A 16987-nucleotide genomic window follows, 5' to 3' on the forward strand; every position below is an offset into this window, starting at 1 on the left:
TCTGCTCCTGTAAAGATTTACAGCCTCAGAAACCCTGTACAGGGACGCTATGAGTCAGAACTGACTCCACAGTACACTACCACCACCAAGAGCTTAAAAGAACTTTTTATTTTAATGTTTATTACAAAATGAACCTATGGAGCTCTGTTAGTACTATGTGTTAGACCTTGGGCTGCAAGGTCAGCAGTTCAAACTCACCAACTGTTCCTGGTGAGGCTGTCTGCTCCCAGAAAGCTATACAGTCTCAGTAACCCTACAAAGGGTTGCTATGTATCTCAAATGATTAGAAGGCAATGGGAGTGGGTATGTTCCCTGTCTGTAAACATGGTTTAGGGCTTAGAGAACTATAGAAGTAGGAATACAGCTGTAATTACTTACTAGGCTAGAATTACAAAAAATCATTCTTTATGCTGCAGGGCATGAAAAGATCATTGAAGGCAATAAAAAATGAAATTTCTTCCTTCTGCTAGTATTACCAGGCAACTCACAGGACTTTAGTGCCTGGCTCTAAAAGCAAGATAGAATGTGTTCAAGGCAGAAACTCAGATATGATGGCTAGATGGCTGACTCTGATATGGTTGTACCCATATTCCTAACAGTATACCCAAAGAATATGTTTAATGCCTCAGCAGGTCTGGTAGCTTTGAGACATGCTGAGTGAGAAATAACAATAGCAGGGTCCTTGGAGACATGCTATACCAAAAGTATGATGATCTGTATGTGAAATAATAACTTGCATAAAACTGGCAGCTTTAAAAAGCGTAACCCATAATTTTTCTAAGAAATGATAAAAAAAATCCAAAAGACCTATGCCTGAAAGATAACTCAGTAATACATTATGGCTACGTATCATTATTTAATCATACATGCTAGAAGACAGCAGTAAAAAACCAAGGCAATAAAGCAATAACCTCTAAAGTTTTACTGAACCAATGAGGCATATATTCCAAGAAAGGCCATTATTCCTGGGCCCACAGAGTTCTTCTGTGTGCTACACCAAAGGGCTAATTTTGGACTCCTTCATACACTATTTGATGTTGAAGAGCTTTTTATTTTTTTTTAACAATATAAACAGCATCTCTGACCCAAGGCCGAGATCAAAGTTGTTCTTTGAATGAGAAATAAAACTTTCAAACAACTGAACATTTGTCATAGGTTAAATCAAGAATAGTACCTGGAATCCCAGATTCTACAGTCACAGAAACAGTAAACTACCTACATCTCCTCCATGCAATTAATGCATGTAACAAAGTTGCATCCAGATATTTCAGAGTAATATGCTACATAAAAATATATATGGTAAAATACTGCAATTCTAATGGGACACCTATTCTTTTAAAAAATCATAAAAATAAACTACTAGATCTGAATTACTACATGCAGATAAGCAATTTTATAAAACATTACCATATACAGAATCTTAATTCCTAAAAAAAGTTGTGTTATTTGAATGGTTTATAAGATTTGTTTGTTTTGAGAATACAATTTGATGAATTCCTTATCATCTGTTCCAAACTGCTGAAGCAGAGATATATATTTGTGGACTATCTCTCAGTTACAAGCAGAAGGAAGAAAAAGAATTTTAAAAGATTGTTAACATTCTCTATACAAACCTAGAAATGTATTCTCTACAATTTTAGTCTTTCTTGAATTAAATTTTATATTCTATATACTAAAAATAATATATCAATTTTAAGAAAACATTAAAAATGACTGTTTCTTTACCCCATTAAAAAATAAATGTTTCTTTACCCCAAAGAAAGTGTATTGTCACACAGAGCACAAACTTGAGAGTCAGAATGGTTTACCTGTAACTCCAAAGACACAAGCCTTGAGCAGTTTCCTCATATTCCTTATCCATGAAGGATTATTATGCATACTGCCTAGTAGAACAGTTCACCCAGAGAACTTTTACAAATGGTAGCTATTAGCATTATCCATCATCACCATCAATTTTACAATTTCATAATCTGTTTGGGTTCTAAATTAGGATTATAATGCTAAAGAGTGAGGACGATACATAATGATGTATAATATTGTCATATACATAATGAGTCCGGTATGGTGCTACAGGATAAGCACAAGACTCTAACTACAAAGTTGGCAGTTCAAACCTACCAATCACTCCTCGACATATTATACGAGGTTGCTATGAGTCGGAACCAACTCAACAGCACTTGACAACAATACATAATTACATAAATAATTAACAGATTACATGAAATATTCTATTATGCTAAAAAACACACCATATGTTGGTAAGTGCTGTCGAGTTGGTTCTGAACCATAACAACTTGGTATAAGGTGTCTAAGAGGCAGGTGGTGAGCTTGAATCGCCGACCTTGTGGTTCAAGCCAACTTTGCTATCCAGTACATTAACCCACAGCACCACACCAAGACTCCTATTTCTCTGTTTAATACTATATTAATGCTCATCCTTACAAATACAGTGGTTTCCCCACCAACTCAATGATAATAAAGTGAACCTGGAAATCATCCAAAAGGTTTCATAAAAACATTGATAAAGCAATGATAAAGAACTGCCAACGTCATGCTCAGAGTCACTGAGAAAATCAAGAAGGATAATGACAAAAATAAGTTATTGAAAATGATGTGACTTTCAAAGGTTTAAAACAGGCTAAGGAAAATTGACAAAGCATCTTTATATGTATGTATTTTTTTTCCATTATATATTTTTACTTTTGTAAGCATCATGAATTAACAAAGTCAAATATATAGTAAAAATATGTTAAAATGTGCTATCATATTTAATAAAATAAACATTCAATTTTCACTATTTTATTAATTAGAACATAGTTTCAATTATAATATCAGTTTTCTCAAATGAGTTAAAATCAACCTAATTTTTAGTGTAATTTCTCACAATTTACTCTGAACCTTTTATTTCAATTGTAAATGAACTAACTATAAGGAGCTTTTTTAGGGAATTACCTGCCATTGTTGCTGCTGTTTAAGTGCCATGAAGTCAATTTTGAGTCATGTGGCAGAACAGAACTGCCCCATATGGTTTTCTAGGCTATAATCTTCATGAAGTTTTTGTGTGGTGCTGCAGAATCAGCACTAGACTGCTAACTGCAAGGTTGGCGGTTCAAACCCAGTAGACACTCCTTGGAAACCCTATACAGGTTCACTATGAGCCAGAATTGACTCGATGGCACTCAACAACAATACTCTTTATGGGACAGAAGCCATGGTGGGCCCGCGGTTAAGCACTTGGGTGCTAACTACAAGACGAGTGGTTTCAACCCACCAGCCATTCTGCAAGATTTTCAGACTTGGAAACTGGACCCTGTTGTATAGGGTTGCTAGGAGTCAGAATTGACTGTAGAACAGTAAGTTTTGGTAATCTTTATGGTAGCTGATCACCAAGTCTTTTTTTCACAGTGATGGTGGGTGGATTCGAAGTGCCGACCTTTTAGCTAGCTGCCATTCATTTAACCACTGCACCACTAGAGCTACTTAGTAAGTATCTTCATTTAAACTAAATTTATATAAAACTTACTTAATAAACTGAACATAGGTCCAATGCTTATCCTACAGAGCCCTACAAGGACTCCATGTTTCCATGTAAAGTGTAACAAATAGTAGATTGTACTGTTGTTGTTATGTGCCATTGTATCAGGTCCAATTCATAGCGACACTCTATAGGGTTTCCAAGAAGCAGCTGGTGGGTTTGAACTGTCAACCTTGGGGTTAGCAGTCAGTACTTATCCTACAGATCCATACAAGTACTACTCTTGATTAACATGCAAATGGATGCCATATGAAATGGTTCTATGGCGACATAAAGAACATATTCAACAATAACTTTAAGCACAGAGAATAATTAATTAGGAGTATTATCAAAATATTTCACACAAAATTTACAACTATAACCCATCTCCTGTCTAAAATGATGCTTTGGTGGCACAGTACGTAAGTAAGCACTCAACTGCTAACCAAAATATTGGCAATGTGATCCAAATAGCTGCTCTGTGTAAGAAAGGTGAAGCAATCTGTATGTATAAAGATTACAGTCTTGGAAAGCCTACGTGGCAGATCTACTGTCCTGGAAAAACCCAAACCCACTGTAATCACATTGATTCTGCCTCACAGCACTTCTTCATGGGTTCTCCAACATCATAAATCTTTATGGAGCAGATAGCCACAACTTTTTCCCATGGGGAGGCTGATAGATTTGAACCACTAACTTTTCTGTTAGCAACTCCATCCACAAGGCTACCAAAGTTCTTTACTCTGTCCTATTGTTGTTAGTGGAGTCCTGGTGTGATGCTGTGGGTAACTGCCCCAGACTGTAAAGGCGTTTGAACTGCAAGGTCAGCTGCTCCTCGGAAACTCTATGCAGAGTAGCTATGGGTCGGAATCAACTCAAAGGTACTTAACAACAACATTGTTGTTAGTGCTGTTGAGTCAGGTCTGACTCAGCGATCCTGTGTAGGGTTTCAGAGTAGTGGCTGGTGGGTCTGTACCACCTGGTAGCGTAGTGGTTACAAGTCGGGCTGCCAACCGCAAGGTCAGCAGTTCGAAACTACCAGCTATTCCGTGGGAGAAAGATGAGGCGTTCTGCTCCCATAGAGATTTACAGCCTCGGAAGCCCCGTGCAGGGTCACTATGTGTCTGAATCGACTCCATGGTAAATAACAACATCAACAACCTTGCAGTTAACAGCCCAATGCTTATCTTATAGAGCAACACCAGAACTCCACTCTGTCCTATAACGTAACTTTAAGCAGATCTTGACTTGATAGAAATGGCTTTGGTTTTGGTTTTCAACCTAAGATAGTGTACTTTCCCCCCTTCTAACAAAAATACTTTCCATTCCAAATAGGTATGTCCCAAAGAAATAACCATGTTAAATTCCAAACTGGAAATCTTTCAAACTATAGTTGCACCTCATTCATCTGCCTCCACCAGAAAATAAACTGTTAGCTTGAAAATTAACCATGGATCTAAAGCAGGTCCTGATAGGGACATTTCTGTTTTCTATATTCTCTAGTAGGATTTTGAACACAAGCATTAAAACACATCATACTCTAGCGTAGTGGTTACGAATCGGACTGCGAACCTTAAGGTCAGCGGTTTGAAACTATCAGCCGCTCCGCAGGAGAAAGATGAGGCTTTCTACTCCCGTAAAGATTTACACCCTCGGAAACCCTGTACAGGGTCGCTATGGGTCGGAACCGACTCGACGGCACTTAACAACAACAACATGTCTATTTTCATCATCTCAAAGCAAAGTCTTCAAGGACAAAGAATGTGTTTTATTCAACAGCAAAGTCTTCAAGGACAAAGAACGTGTTTTATTCATCTTTGTATCCACAGTACTCAGAACAGGTCTGGCACACTGTAAAAATGCAATTAATCTTTGTCACAAAATGGTAAAAAAGAAATGAGGAAGAAGGGTTAGTACTTAAAAACAAAAACAAAACAACCCAGGGCCGTGTTTTTAAATAGAAATCTTTCTACATTATAGCAACTGTTTTTTTTTCTTATTGAGAATAAACACAATAAACTTTTTTGAAAACAAAGAGTCACAGATTAAAATATAAATTATCACTCTGTTCTAGTGTACTCAAATGCTTAAGTTGTCTTTTCTAGGAATTCTTCTACAGTAGTGCTTTTCTAGATAGGGGTTACCTGTTTTAATAAAAATGCATCCTTTAGTTTAAAGGATGCCAAATGAAACCAGAAATCTCAACACTGAGGACTGTCATGGGTTACTCCTAACACATCATGTGAGAAGGCTGGCTTTGGGGCGACCAAGAAGTGATCACCATATTCCTAAAATGTAGAAGTAAAAGGCTAGTTACTATTTAATTCATTTCTCTTTTTTTTGATGAATTTTCACCTTCTAAGTACAATGGAGGAGGAGTTCTGGTGTGGTGCTGTGGGTTAAAGTGCCAGACTGCAAAGCCATTTGAACTGCAAGTTCGGCAGTTTCAAGTTCACCAGCTGCTCCTCAGAAACCCTCTACAGGGTCGCTATGAGTTGGAACCGACTCCATGGCACTTAACAACAACAACAACAAGTATAATGGAATTCTAAATTGTCAAAATGTCCTCAAACTGCAAAGAAAATTTAAGTTAATTAAAGTGTGCAAAATTAAGTTTTTAGAGAATCTTAGTACTCAGATAAGATTAAATTGTATCATTTTGCAATATTCAGAGAGCTGGCAAAAAAAAAAAAAAAAAGAAAGAAAGAAAGAAAGAAAGAAAGAAAGAAAAGGTCTACATCTTAAATATCAGGTTTTATTTTTAGACATCAAAGTTCATTCAAGATATGTTACCATCAAAGCCGTTTTGAAAATCGTGCAGATACTAGTTATAAAGGTCATGAGAGGTCATTTAGAAATGACTTTTCATTACATCTAACAGAAAGGGGACAAGTAGATACTGTTTTGCTTAGAAAAGACAATTTAACACCAGTCCACTCATATCTGACTGCAGGTCTAAGGAAATTACGATCACTCTTGGTCCAGCTGCCTATGAAAGCTTGGTCCACACTAGTGTTTCTCAAAGCAGATGCCAGCACTAGAGATGACACACAAGACCACTGCTTTGACACAGTTCTGAAGTAAATATCCTTAGCAACACCATACCACACCATTAGCCACCGATTTTTTGGTTATAACTTCTATCAGATTGTGAGCGTGAAAATTAACCATGGGATCCTTAAAGAGTGCAGCAAACTGTTGCAGAGAGTTTTGAACTTCCACTTTCACCTCCATTCTATCTGTTGGAGCTGTGGTGCAGTTACTGCATTCTGTTGCTAACTGAAAAACTGGCAGTTTGAGTCTAACCAGGAATGCCAGACAGAAAGAAGTCAACCGCTGAAAACTCTGGGACACACAGTCACCATGACTCGGAAGCAACTCAAGGACAACCAGATGGTTGGGTTGAGTTTGGTCTTCTCCTTGTTAAGGCACTGTGATTCTTCCCTCTGACATTTCATCAGAATTTACATTTGTCCAACAAATTTGACCTTTCTAGAGCCAACTTCTAGAATAATACAAACCAATTAAAGTGGGAAGTCATTTCCCTTCTAATTTGCACTTTATACCCCAAACACATTTACCTAACCACTGAGGAGATCTTCACTAACAAAACCTGTAAAATGGCAAAACTATTATATAAAGGTAAGTAAGAAGTATTGCTACTAGATTCCAGTTCATACATGTACAAGTTTATTGCAGACAAAGCAGTTAAACATTTAAACATGTCTCTGCAATCAGTAGATGGCTGCAGAAAGGTTTTCTCCTCTCAGGAACACACTTGTCTTAATCCTGTCGTTGAATACCATCGAGTCAGTTCCAACTCATAGTGACCCTGTACACGGTTTCCAAGGAGTGATTGTTGAATGTGAACCACCGACCTTACGGTCCAGTGCATTCATCCACAGCACCACACCAGGGTACTTCAGGGAGGTAAAAAAAAAAAGTGGCTTCCTAGGAGCTATGTTGGGTTAGTTCAATTTAAAGCAGCGAGGTCCATTGAAAAGGTTGTGGCATGTTTTCTTGGGTTTCCGAAGGGATAATCTTGAAATGATCATGGGGACTTATTAGGGAAAAAAAATGTAAGAGAACTGAAAATAGCTGACTGAGAATTCTCAGGCAAAGTAACTGGCTTAATGGAAAAGCCATATTCCCAATCTAGTCAAACCCTGTTTGGAACGTAATTCCACAAACATAATTACAACAATAGAATCAGAAATATATACATGCTGAATCTGCCTGTCATTACTGAGTACTCTGAGGAATTGAAAAGATATCATGTATGTTCCATGAATGTGCCTACAATCTCATTTATGAGTATGTGCAGATACACATAAACACACATATACACAAGGGTGCAGAATTCCTGTTTAGTTAATTTCAGAACGTGCTGCAGGTTAGTCTGCTCATCTCTTGAATGGATACAAAATACTGCTGAATACCTCAGAACAAAGGTTTCTTTGCTATCTCTGATAAATTGTTTTTTGCCTGGCTCAAACTTTCGGGTCATCTGAATACACTGGGTACATAGCATTCTCTTTGCTGATTCTCTTCCTCATTTCTAACTGCTTTCCCCTAGTCCAGAGGTCAGCCTGGAGACTAACTGCTTGAGAGCTAAGTCAAGACTCCAAAGACACAATGCATCCCCCTATTTCTCCAAAAACAGTTTCCTATTCAATTGCAATGTTTAGTACATGTGTATCTCTAACTTTATTAGTAATGTTATCAGTGCAGTTGCTATCTGGCAGCCTTATTTAAAAAACAAAACAAAACAACTTTGAGAGATGGGAGAATAACAATAAAAATCAAATAAAAAATCTCAGATCATCTATATAACATTATACTTTTTCATAATGAAGTTATTGAGAGGGCATGTACGAGAAGGCATCAAAAAGTTTTGGAGAACATTCCATTATCTTTTAATTCTATTTACCACAAACTTTTGAAGCCCCTTCTTATATATTGCATACACTGCTTTATACAGTCAGTAAACAAACATAAATGATGCCTTTTTTTAAAAAATCATTTAAGAATAAGTAGAAAAAGGTGTCACGGTATTGCTTATATAATACTATGGTTCTATAGATGAGGAATTTAAATTCTCTAGGAATTTTGAAACTATGATAATTTGCAGTTTTCAAGAATTTTCCCGCTAAAGAGGATTTTACTGAAAGACCTGTCATCTTCCCAGGCTATACACAATGAAACCAAGCAGTAGCCAGAATGTTGTCTTACAGGGGCCACTATTCTGTCCCACCACGTTGTGTGAAAGTCCAAGAGGCTGAAGGGAACTCTACCCTTCCTCAGAACCCAAACAGCATCCTCAGCTTAGGTTCATTCCCTCTGAAACCCTACATACCTCAACCCTCCATGACTAGAAAGTGATGGAATTTCCTTTCCATGGTTTTTGAAATTATTCTGCCCATGGGAATTATAAAAAAGTGAATGTTCCGTATTTTTGTTTTCTTATGAAAAACTCAGTTTTGGAAGTTTTCAGAAACATTTAGCCACTTGAAAGTCTAGGTTTCCAAGACTATCATCTAAGTTTGGGATTTAAAAGGTGTGTGTCAAGGGGGGTAGGAGGGAAAAGACTGAAACTGGAGAATTCAAGAGATTGTTAAATTACTGAATGTACTACAGGGTCATCAAAGACCAATGCCACTTCACCATTTCAGGAGAGAGGGATCTCTAATTAGAATCCTTTGGGGGTCCACAGCAATGCCTACAGTGGCCTTGTACAGAGCTTAGTTTTTTATCTATGTGAAAACAGGCTGAGTTTGAAGCAAGTGTACAAGTATAAACCAAGAATATACTAGGAATTGATAACATTGTTCCATAGTTGTTCGAGATTCTATGAGTAAAAAGACAAAAGAAACATGCATTCACAGACTTTAATGAAACAGTGAACGCTTTTTTAAGTGTGCACACTTGTACAGCTAAGATTTCACTGGCCATCAGTCAAAACAATGGCATATCTCAACTAGTGGACTGCCTGCAGACCTTTGACAGCTAAAAACATTTCCCTGAAAATTATGTCTGCATAGTTGGGAAAATGTCATTTTCAACCAATGGGTGATAATGTGATGATAGTATGTGAAACCAAAATCTGGATCCAACAGGTTAGTGACAAATGAAAGGCACTAATCTTTTATAATTCCAGGATATTAACAGCTCAACTGAGAGTATTTAACAAATGTAAGGCAAATTTTCACAGTTATTTCATTTGCATCAAGTAATGAATATTACTTTTCTGTGTCATATGGAAGATTTAACTTTTTTTGAAACTAACAGACTAATAGAAAAAAAATCACACATTGATTAAGGGTATGGCTGTCAGACAATTATTTACTGTCAATAACTTGTACACCTGTAAAAAGTTAAATTAGCACAAGTTGTATGACATATTTATAACAGCAATAATTTAAAATTACAAGAATATTTGCTGAGATTGCTAACGTATAACCAAACACCTCCTGTGGCTTGGTTCTTTGGCTTAGAGGTTTATTAGGATCCTGATGGTTTCACAAACTTGACCAATAACATGTTAATGCTTCTACTCTACTTTCTAGTTTGCTGCAGTACATGGGGGTCTTTAAGAGTTTACAAGGGACCATGCAAAGCACAATCGGTCTGCATTCACCTGGAACAATTGAGGAAGGAGGAGAATCAAGAATAGAAGGAGAACATGAAATATGTGGTTAAGTGCCTTCATGAACAACTGTCTTCTTTGCCATGAGATCAGAAGAATTGAAGAGTTGCCATAACTGACCATTTTGATTAAAAATTCCATAAATGAATCCTGACCAAAAGGAGGAAAATGCAGAATAGTACATTCATTTAATACTGAACAACAGCTTAGCTTAATAACTCTGCCTTGAGCATTGCTATTTTAAGAACTATGCGAGATTAAATTGACAACAGCAAGTCCAAAGACTACATAGGAACCTTAGGAGGAAGTGAGTTTATGCAAATACAGGTGGAACAACTCAGAAAAGGACAGTGAGAATAGTTATTTAAGACTGTAATCAATGTCATTAAATTATATGTAGGGCAAAAAAAAAAAAAGAAACCAACGTAGTAGGCTGCCAGTTTTACTTTCTTTCTACTAATTATTAACTTCAAAAGAAACACACTACTTTTGAAGGAAAGGGAAACCCAGAGTTAGTGCCGCTTAAAAGTTCTATGGGACTAGAATGCAGTCCACCAGAACACCATGAGACACACAGAACTGCTTTCTGTTACTGCAGCATGATCAATTAGATCAGCAACAGCAGAAAACCATTAGCTGCTGCTGGCTGCTGTTGGTGCCATGTTGTTCTTTCTCTTCTGTTTTCCAGTGTGAGTTTTAGCACTTTCCTCCTGGTGTGGCGCTGTCAGTTAATGTGCCAGACTGCAAAGCTGTTTGAACTGCAAGGTCGGTGGTTCAAGCTCACCAGCTACTCCTCGGAAACCCTATACAGGATCGCTATGGGTCAGAACCGGCTCTAAGGCACTTAACAACAACAACCCAAAACAGTGCCTGAAGCTCTTGTAACATTAAAACACAAAACTGAAAAGAACAAAATGAAATATTTAAGCAATCAAAATGAAGATTAAATATTGGTATCTTATGTTAGGAGCCCTGGTGGTACTGTAGGATAAGCAGTGGCCTATGAACCAAAAGGCCACCAGTTCAAACCCACCAGCTGCTCCATGGAAGAAAGATGAGGCTTTCTGCTCCCATAATTTCTAGCCTGGGAAACCCTACAAAGGGTTTCTATGAATCTGAAACAAATTTATTATAACAGTGGGTAGGTATTTATATATTTAGTAATTATATATCTCAAAAAAAGGACTGTGAAAAATAGTTCATAAAGTCCATTTTAATGCCTTAACAGGACAATGTTTCAAAACACAATTTAATTATTTGGTGCTTTCTAATTTTTAATGTCTACAACTATTACTTGTTTTAGTTTCAGTGATTTTTTCATCCTATACCCATTTTCTTACATGATTATTACGTTTATGAGTAACTAGTTATTGCTATTAAGTTACAATGAAATTCAAGTTTCTTTTTAGGTGCCTAAGCAGGATAATAAGGAGCTCTGGTAGCTTGTTGTTGTTGTTGCCAGGTGCCATTGAGTCAGAACCGACTCATAGCGACCCCATGCACAGCAAAATGAAACAATGTCGGATCCTGGGCCAACCTCACCACCGCTGCCACAGTTGACGCCATCAATGATGCCACCTGGCTGATCCATCTCGTTGGGGGTCTTCCTCTTTCTTAGTGGTTACGAATTGGGCTGTGAACAGCAAGGTCAACAGTTTGACACTACCAGCTGTTCCACGGGAGAAAGATGAGGATTTCTGCTCCCGTAAAGATTTATAACCTCGGAAACCCTGTACAAGGTCACTATGAGTTGGTACCAACTCAATGGCACTTAACAAAAACAACAACAATACATATCTAGAATACTTTGGTTTTGTGATGTTGTTGCTACTGTTGAGTGCCATCAAACTGATTCGTACCCATATTGACCCTGTATAGGGTTTCCATGGAGTAGCTGGTAAGCTTGAACCACCGACTTTGTAGTTCAAGCCAACTTTGTAATCCAGGGCATTAACCCACAGCACCACACCAAGACTCCTGGTTTTGTGACAGTTAATTAAAATTCTGACAAATATTTAATCATGCCATTTTTAAAACCCACATATGATAAATAATGGAGTCCTGGTGTGGCACTGCAGGATAATGTGCTGGCCCTAAAGGTCAGTTTGAACCGCAAGGTTGGAGGTTCAAAATCACCAGCAGCTCCTGGGAAACCCTATACAAGGTCACAATGAGTTGGACAACACTTAACAACTTAATGATAAATGGTAACATTTATAAAATGTAACAAAATTATAAAAGCAACAAAAAAAGCTGCTGTAAACGATCTTCACTGAACTGTCTTTAATTTTATAGTTAATAGGTGTTTAATGAAAGTACTAAAAAGAACTCAGGCATCAAGACTATGCTGTCCTGACCTTTCCCACTGTGTAGCTCTAAGTATCAACTTTCCGTTTGCTACTACTACAATGATACCCAACTTACAAAGGTGTGAGCCATTATAAGTGCACTTTTAGGCAGATGGTCTCCAAATTCAAATTCATCACAGTAGTTAATCATTTAAAGGCAGAATTAGACACGGGAAAATGAGTACAGTTACACTAACAAACACACCTGTTTAAGGACAAAAACGATCTCTCCTCTTCCAGAATCTCATGAGGACGTTGATTCCATCATTTAATACTAGAGACTAGGGAGACAGTCACTGTTAAGCGCAGAATAATAATATCTACCTTTTTATTATTATTATTCCCCACCCACAGACTTAATAAAAAACAACACTTTTACTAAGGTGGACAGTAATCAGTATCATCAGCATGCTTTCTTTTAAAAGAGTTATCTTTTACTTTGATAAGTTTTGGTGTTGTAGTTTTTTTTAAAAATTAATGTTCTTACATCAGATTTTGGCAATTTAAGTCAAGATTGTCTCCAATAAAGAGTAGACAGGCAGTTCTCAGTTTGCATTTCCTTACACTCCATTCACCCCAAGTGACCTCATTAACACCACATTTTAAATCACAATTCACTCATTTCTTGCACTGTAAAGTGAGGCCACAAGTAGAGGTGTTTATGCTCACTTGTATTAATACCAGAAAAAAACTTTCTAAGACATTAGCTTGCTTCACAGAATTCCAAAATCACATTATGACTGAGGTGGAAGAATTTTGTGGCTCTGAGGCTTTTAAACATTAGGCTTACAGCAGTGGGCGCTGTATAGTAGGAGATTCCATTCTGGGAGCTTTTTGGAAGGTTTTTAGCAGTGTCTTTCGTCTATCATACTTTGGACATTTTGTCAGGAGGGACGAGTTAGCTGGAGAAGGATATCATGTTTGGTAAGCTAGAGGGTCAGAGAAAAAAGAGGAAGACCTCCAGCCAGACGAATTGGCAAAGTGGTAGCATCAATGGGCTCAAGCGTGGCAACAATTCTAAGGTTGGCCCAGGACCGGGCAGTGTTTCCTTCTGTTGTATAGGGTCGCTGTAAGGAGAAAGAAAGACAAGAGACAAGGAGAGAGTCTTGGCTGTAACAGCAGGCAGGTTTATTGAAAGTAAATCTGGGAGGGGCTACTCTAAGTCACCAAAGGAGACCAAGAGTCCATCTGTTTTCTTACAGACTGGGGTATTTAAGGCTGTGTGGTCCTGATACCGTTTACAATGGGCGGGGTTATAGAGATTTTCCTGAAACCTGGAATTACCAGGGGGGTAACAAAGACTTAAGCTTTCCAGAGACCAGAAGACTTAAGCAGGAATTTATTCAGTGCTCCTTGAGGTAGCGTAGTGGTTACGAATCAGGCTGCTAATCTCAAGGTTTTGTTGTTGTTGTTAAGTGCCATCAAGTCGGTTCCGACCCATAGCGACCTTGTATAGGGTTTCCGAGGTACAGCTGATAAGCTTGAACCGCCGACCTTGCAGTTCAAATGGCTTTGCAGTCTGGAGCATTAACCCACAGCGCCACACCAGGGCTCCAATATCATGGTTAGAGATCACCAAGTTCCTGATTAATCAGAACTGAGGGAGAAAAAAACTTTACAAAGTAAAGAGCCAATAGAACAATTAGTATAATAGATAAGTTGTTTGTCAATTTAAAGGTCATTCATTTGAAAAGTGTACTTAGTTGCTATTTCCAGTTTTAAAATGTTTTCATTAATTAATGTTATAAAGCTAAAACTGAGAACTACCTAAATGCCCTCTAAACAATAAAATGGATAATTTATGATACATTCACACAATTGTTGTTAAGAGCCTTCCAGTCAGTTCCGACTCATAGCAACCCTGTATAGGGTTTCCAAGGAGGGGCTGGTGGGTTTGTACCGCAGACCTTGCAGTTCAAATTGACCTTGAGGTTCAGTGCTTACAATAGCATACTAAAAAACAATGAAAATGAATAAACTATAACAACACAAATATAGATGATCTCACAAATAACACTGAGTGAAAGAAGCCACACAAGAGAGTACATACTATAATCCCATTTACATGATCATTTACAAAAGTCAAAACTAGTCAACAATGTTAGAGGTCCAAGCAGTGGCTAGTCTTTGGAGGAGGCGAGAGGCACAAGATGCTGTTAGCATTCTGCTTTAAATCAGGGTACCTGGTTACACAGGTGCATTCACTTAAGAACTCAAGCTGTACACCTGAGATTCCGCACTTTTCTCTATGTGCGTCAAACTTCAGAAAAATAATATACTCGCTCACTTCAGAAAAACAAGCAAAACTGTTTATGAGTATATTATATTTTCAGAAGCACAGTCGGGCTCCATAAGAAAAGCAGTAGACTGAGAACCACAAGGTAAGCAATTCAACACCAGTGGCTCCTCCGGAGAAAGCTGGGGCTTTCTGTTCCCGCAAAGATTTATAGCCTTAGAATTCCTGTAGTGTCTCTATGAATCAGAACCAATTCGACTGTGCTTAACAACAACAACCACAACACTATTACAAAGTCAGTCATGAAATGTGCTGTCATAAGCAGTATTCCCACTTCATTTGATGTTTAAAGAACATGAAATTTAACATCTTCTTGAATTTCAAAATTTTTAGATATTTGAAAAATAACATCTTCATTGTATATGTATGCATTCAAACACAAACTTACAAACATGCAGGGTTTTATTTTAATGTTACAAACACTGTTAAAAGCCAATATGGAATAACTTTTTAACCTTTCCCCATGTAAAACAACTAGGATTATGCCCTGAGAAGCAGGTTCCCTCACTCCTCCAACAGCAGTAACAGTAAAGAGAGAAAAGTTTTCAAAAGGCAGTAAGAATTCTCTTATTTTTTTTTTTAAATCAGTTCTTTTACCTGTAAGGTCTTAGTTGTTAATGGTTTTCCAGTTATAATGTAGGGAAGACACTATGCAAATTTATTCATGGACTTATTGGGGAGATAGTATGCAAATTTATTCTTAGACTTACTGTTTATTAAAGAATGTTTCTCCTTCCATTTTCTAGCAAATTCACCTTATCAACTCAGGTTAATGCTAAATATTTACATTCTATAATATTTCCAGTAAAACATATAAAAATATGTATTCTTGGTGTCAGGAGCAAAATAAGTCAGGAATGATTAAATATGCAATAGTGAATACATAATAAAGTAGACTATAAATAAATACACTGATACATGATACACTGCAGAATACAATTTGCATTCTATAACCAGAATCATGGTTTATGAAGTGCTAATATTTAGTCTTTGACGAAAGGGTATACAGATTAAACTAAAATGTTTATAAAGCTATAAAGAAAACATTTTTATATTTTAAAGGAGTGAATCTTGCTATCAGACTTCATATGCCAAATAAATTACGTACTCAAATCATTCAAGACAAAGTGCACCCTATGCCTACTTGTAAAATGAACTGTGCCCCCAAATATTTTGTGATATAAATCTTAACCTCTTTGTGTGACGCTGTAGGATAAGCACTGGACTGCGAACCACAGGTCAGTGCTTCAAACCTGTCAGCTGTTCCTCGGAAGCCCTGCACAGGGTGCTATGAGTTGGAACCAACTGGATGGCACTTAACAACAACAACAAATTCTTGTAGTTGTAGTCCCAGTTAGGAATAAGCTGTTTCTTATGTTAATAGATCATGGTGAGCTGGTAAGCGCAGAGTATCTCTTGAGTCAATCACTTCATATAAAGAAATGAAATGTGAAAACTAGGAGCAAGATGGTGGAAGAGAGATGCCAAGCCACAAGAAGATCATCCAGAAGTTCAAAGGGTCCAGAAAGAGAGATAAAGTCATCCACTACAGCTGGCACCCTGAATTCAGACTTCTAACCCCCTAACTTGTGAGAAAATAAATTTCTGTCGTTGAAGCCACCCACCTGTGGTATTTCTGTTACAGCAGCAGTAGATATCTAAGACTTAAATTCCTCTCTCAATCTAGACAGATGTAAATGTTTTCATCAACACCTTGCCTCTCCTAAGCATACAACAACCACATTTGAAATTTCAAATTCAGTGTGTTTATTTTAAACCATAGATTTTTAAAAATGGCTTGATTAGGTAAAGCGTTCTGGTGGTGCAGTGGTTAAGTGTTCAGCTTCTAACCAAAAGGTCAGCAGTTTGAACCCACCCACTGCTCCAAGGGAGAAAGATGTGGCAGTCTGCTTCCTTAAAGATGAGTCTTGGAAACGGTATTGTTGTGATGTGCCGTGGAGTCGGTTTCTATTCATAGCGACCCTGTACAGGGTTTACGAGACTGAAAATCTTTACGGGAGCAGAAAGCCTCATCTTTCTCCCATGGAACAGCTGGAAGTTTCGAACTGCTGACCTTGTGGCCCGCAGCCCGATTTGTAACCACTATGCTACCAGAGCTCCTTTGGAAACTGTATAGAGCCATTTTACTCTGTCCTAACAGGGTTGCTCCTCTCTTCTTCTAT

Source organism: Chrysochloris asiatica, unplaced genomic scaffold (assembly GCF_000296735.1).
Source record: "Chrysochloris asiatica unplaced genomic scaffold, ChrAsi1.0 scaffold00030, whole genome shotgun sequence".
NCBI lineage: Eukaryota > Metazoa > Chordata > Mammalia > Afrosoricida > Chrysochloridae > Chrysochloris > Chrysochloris asiatica.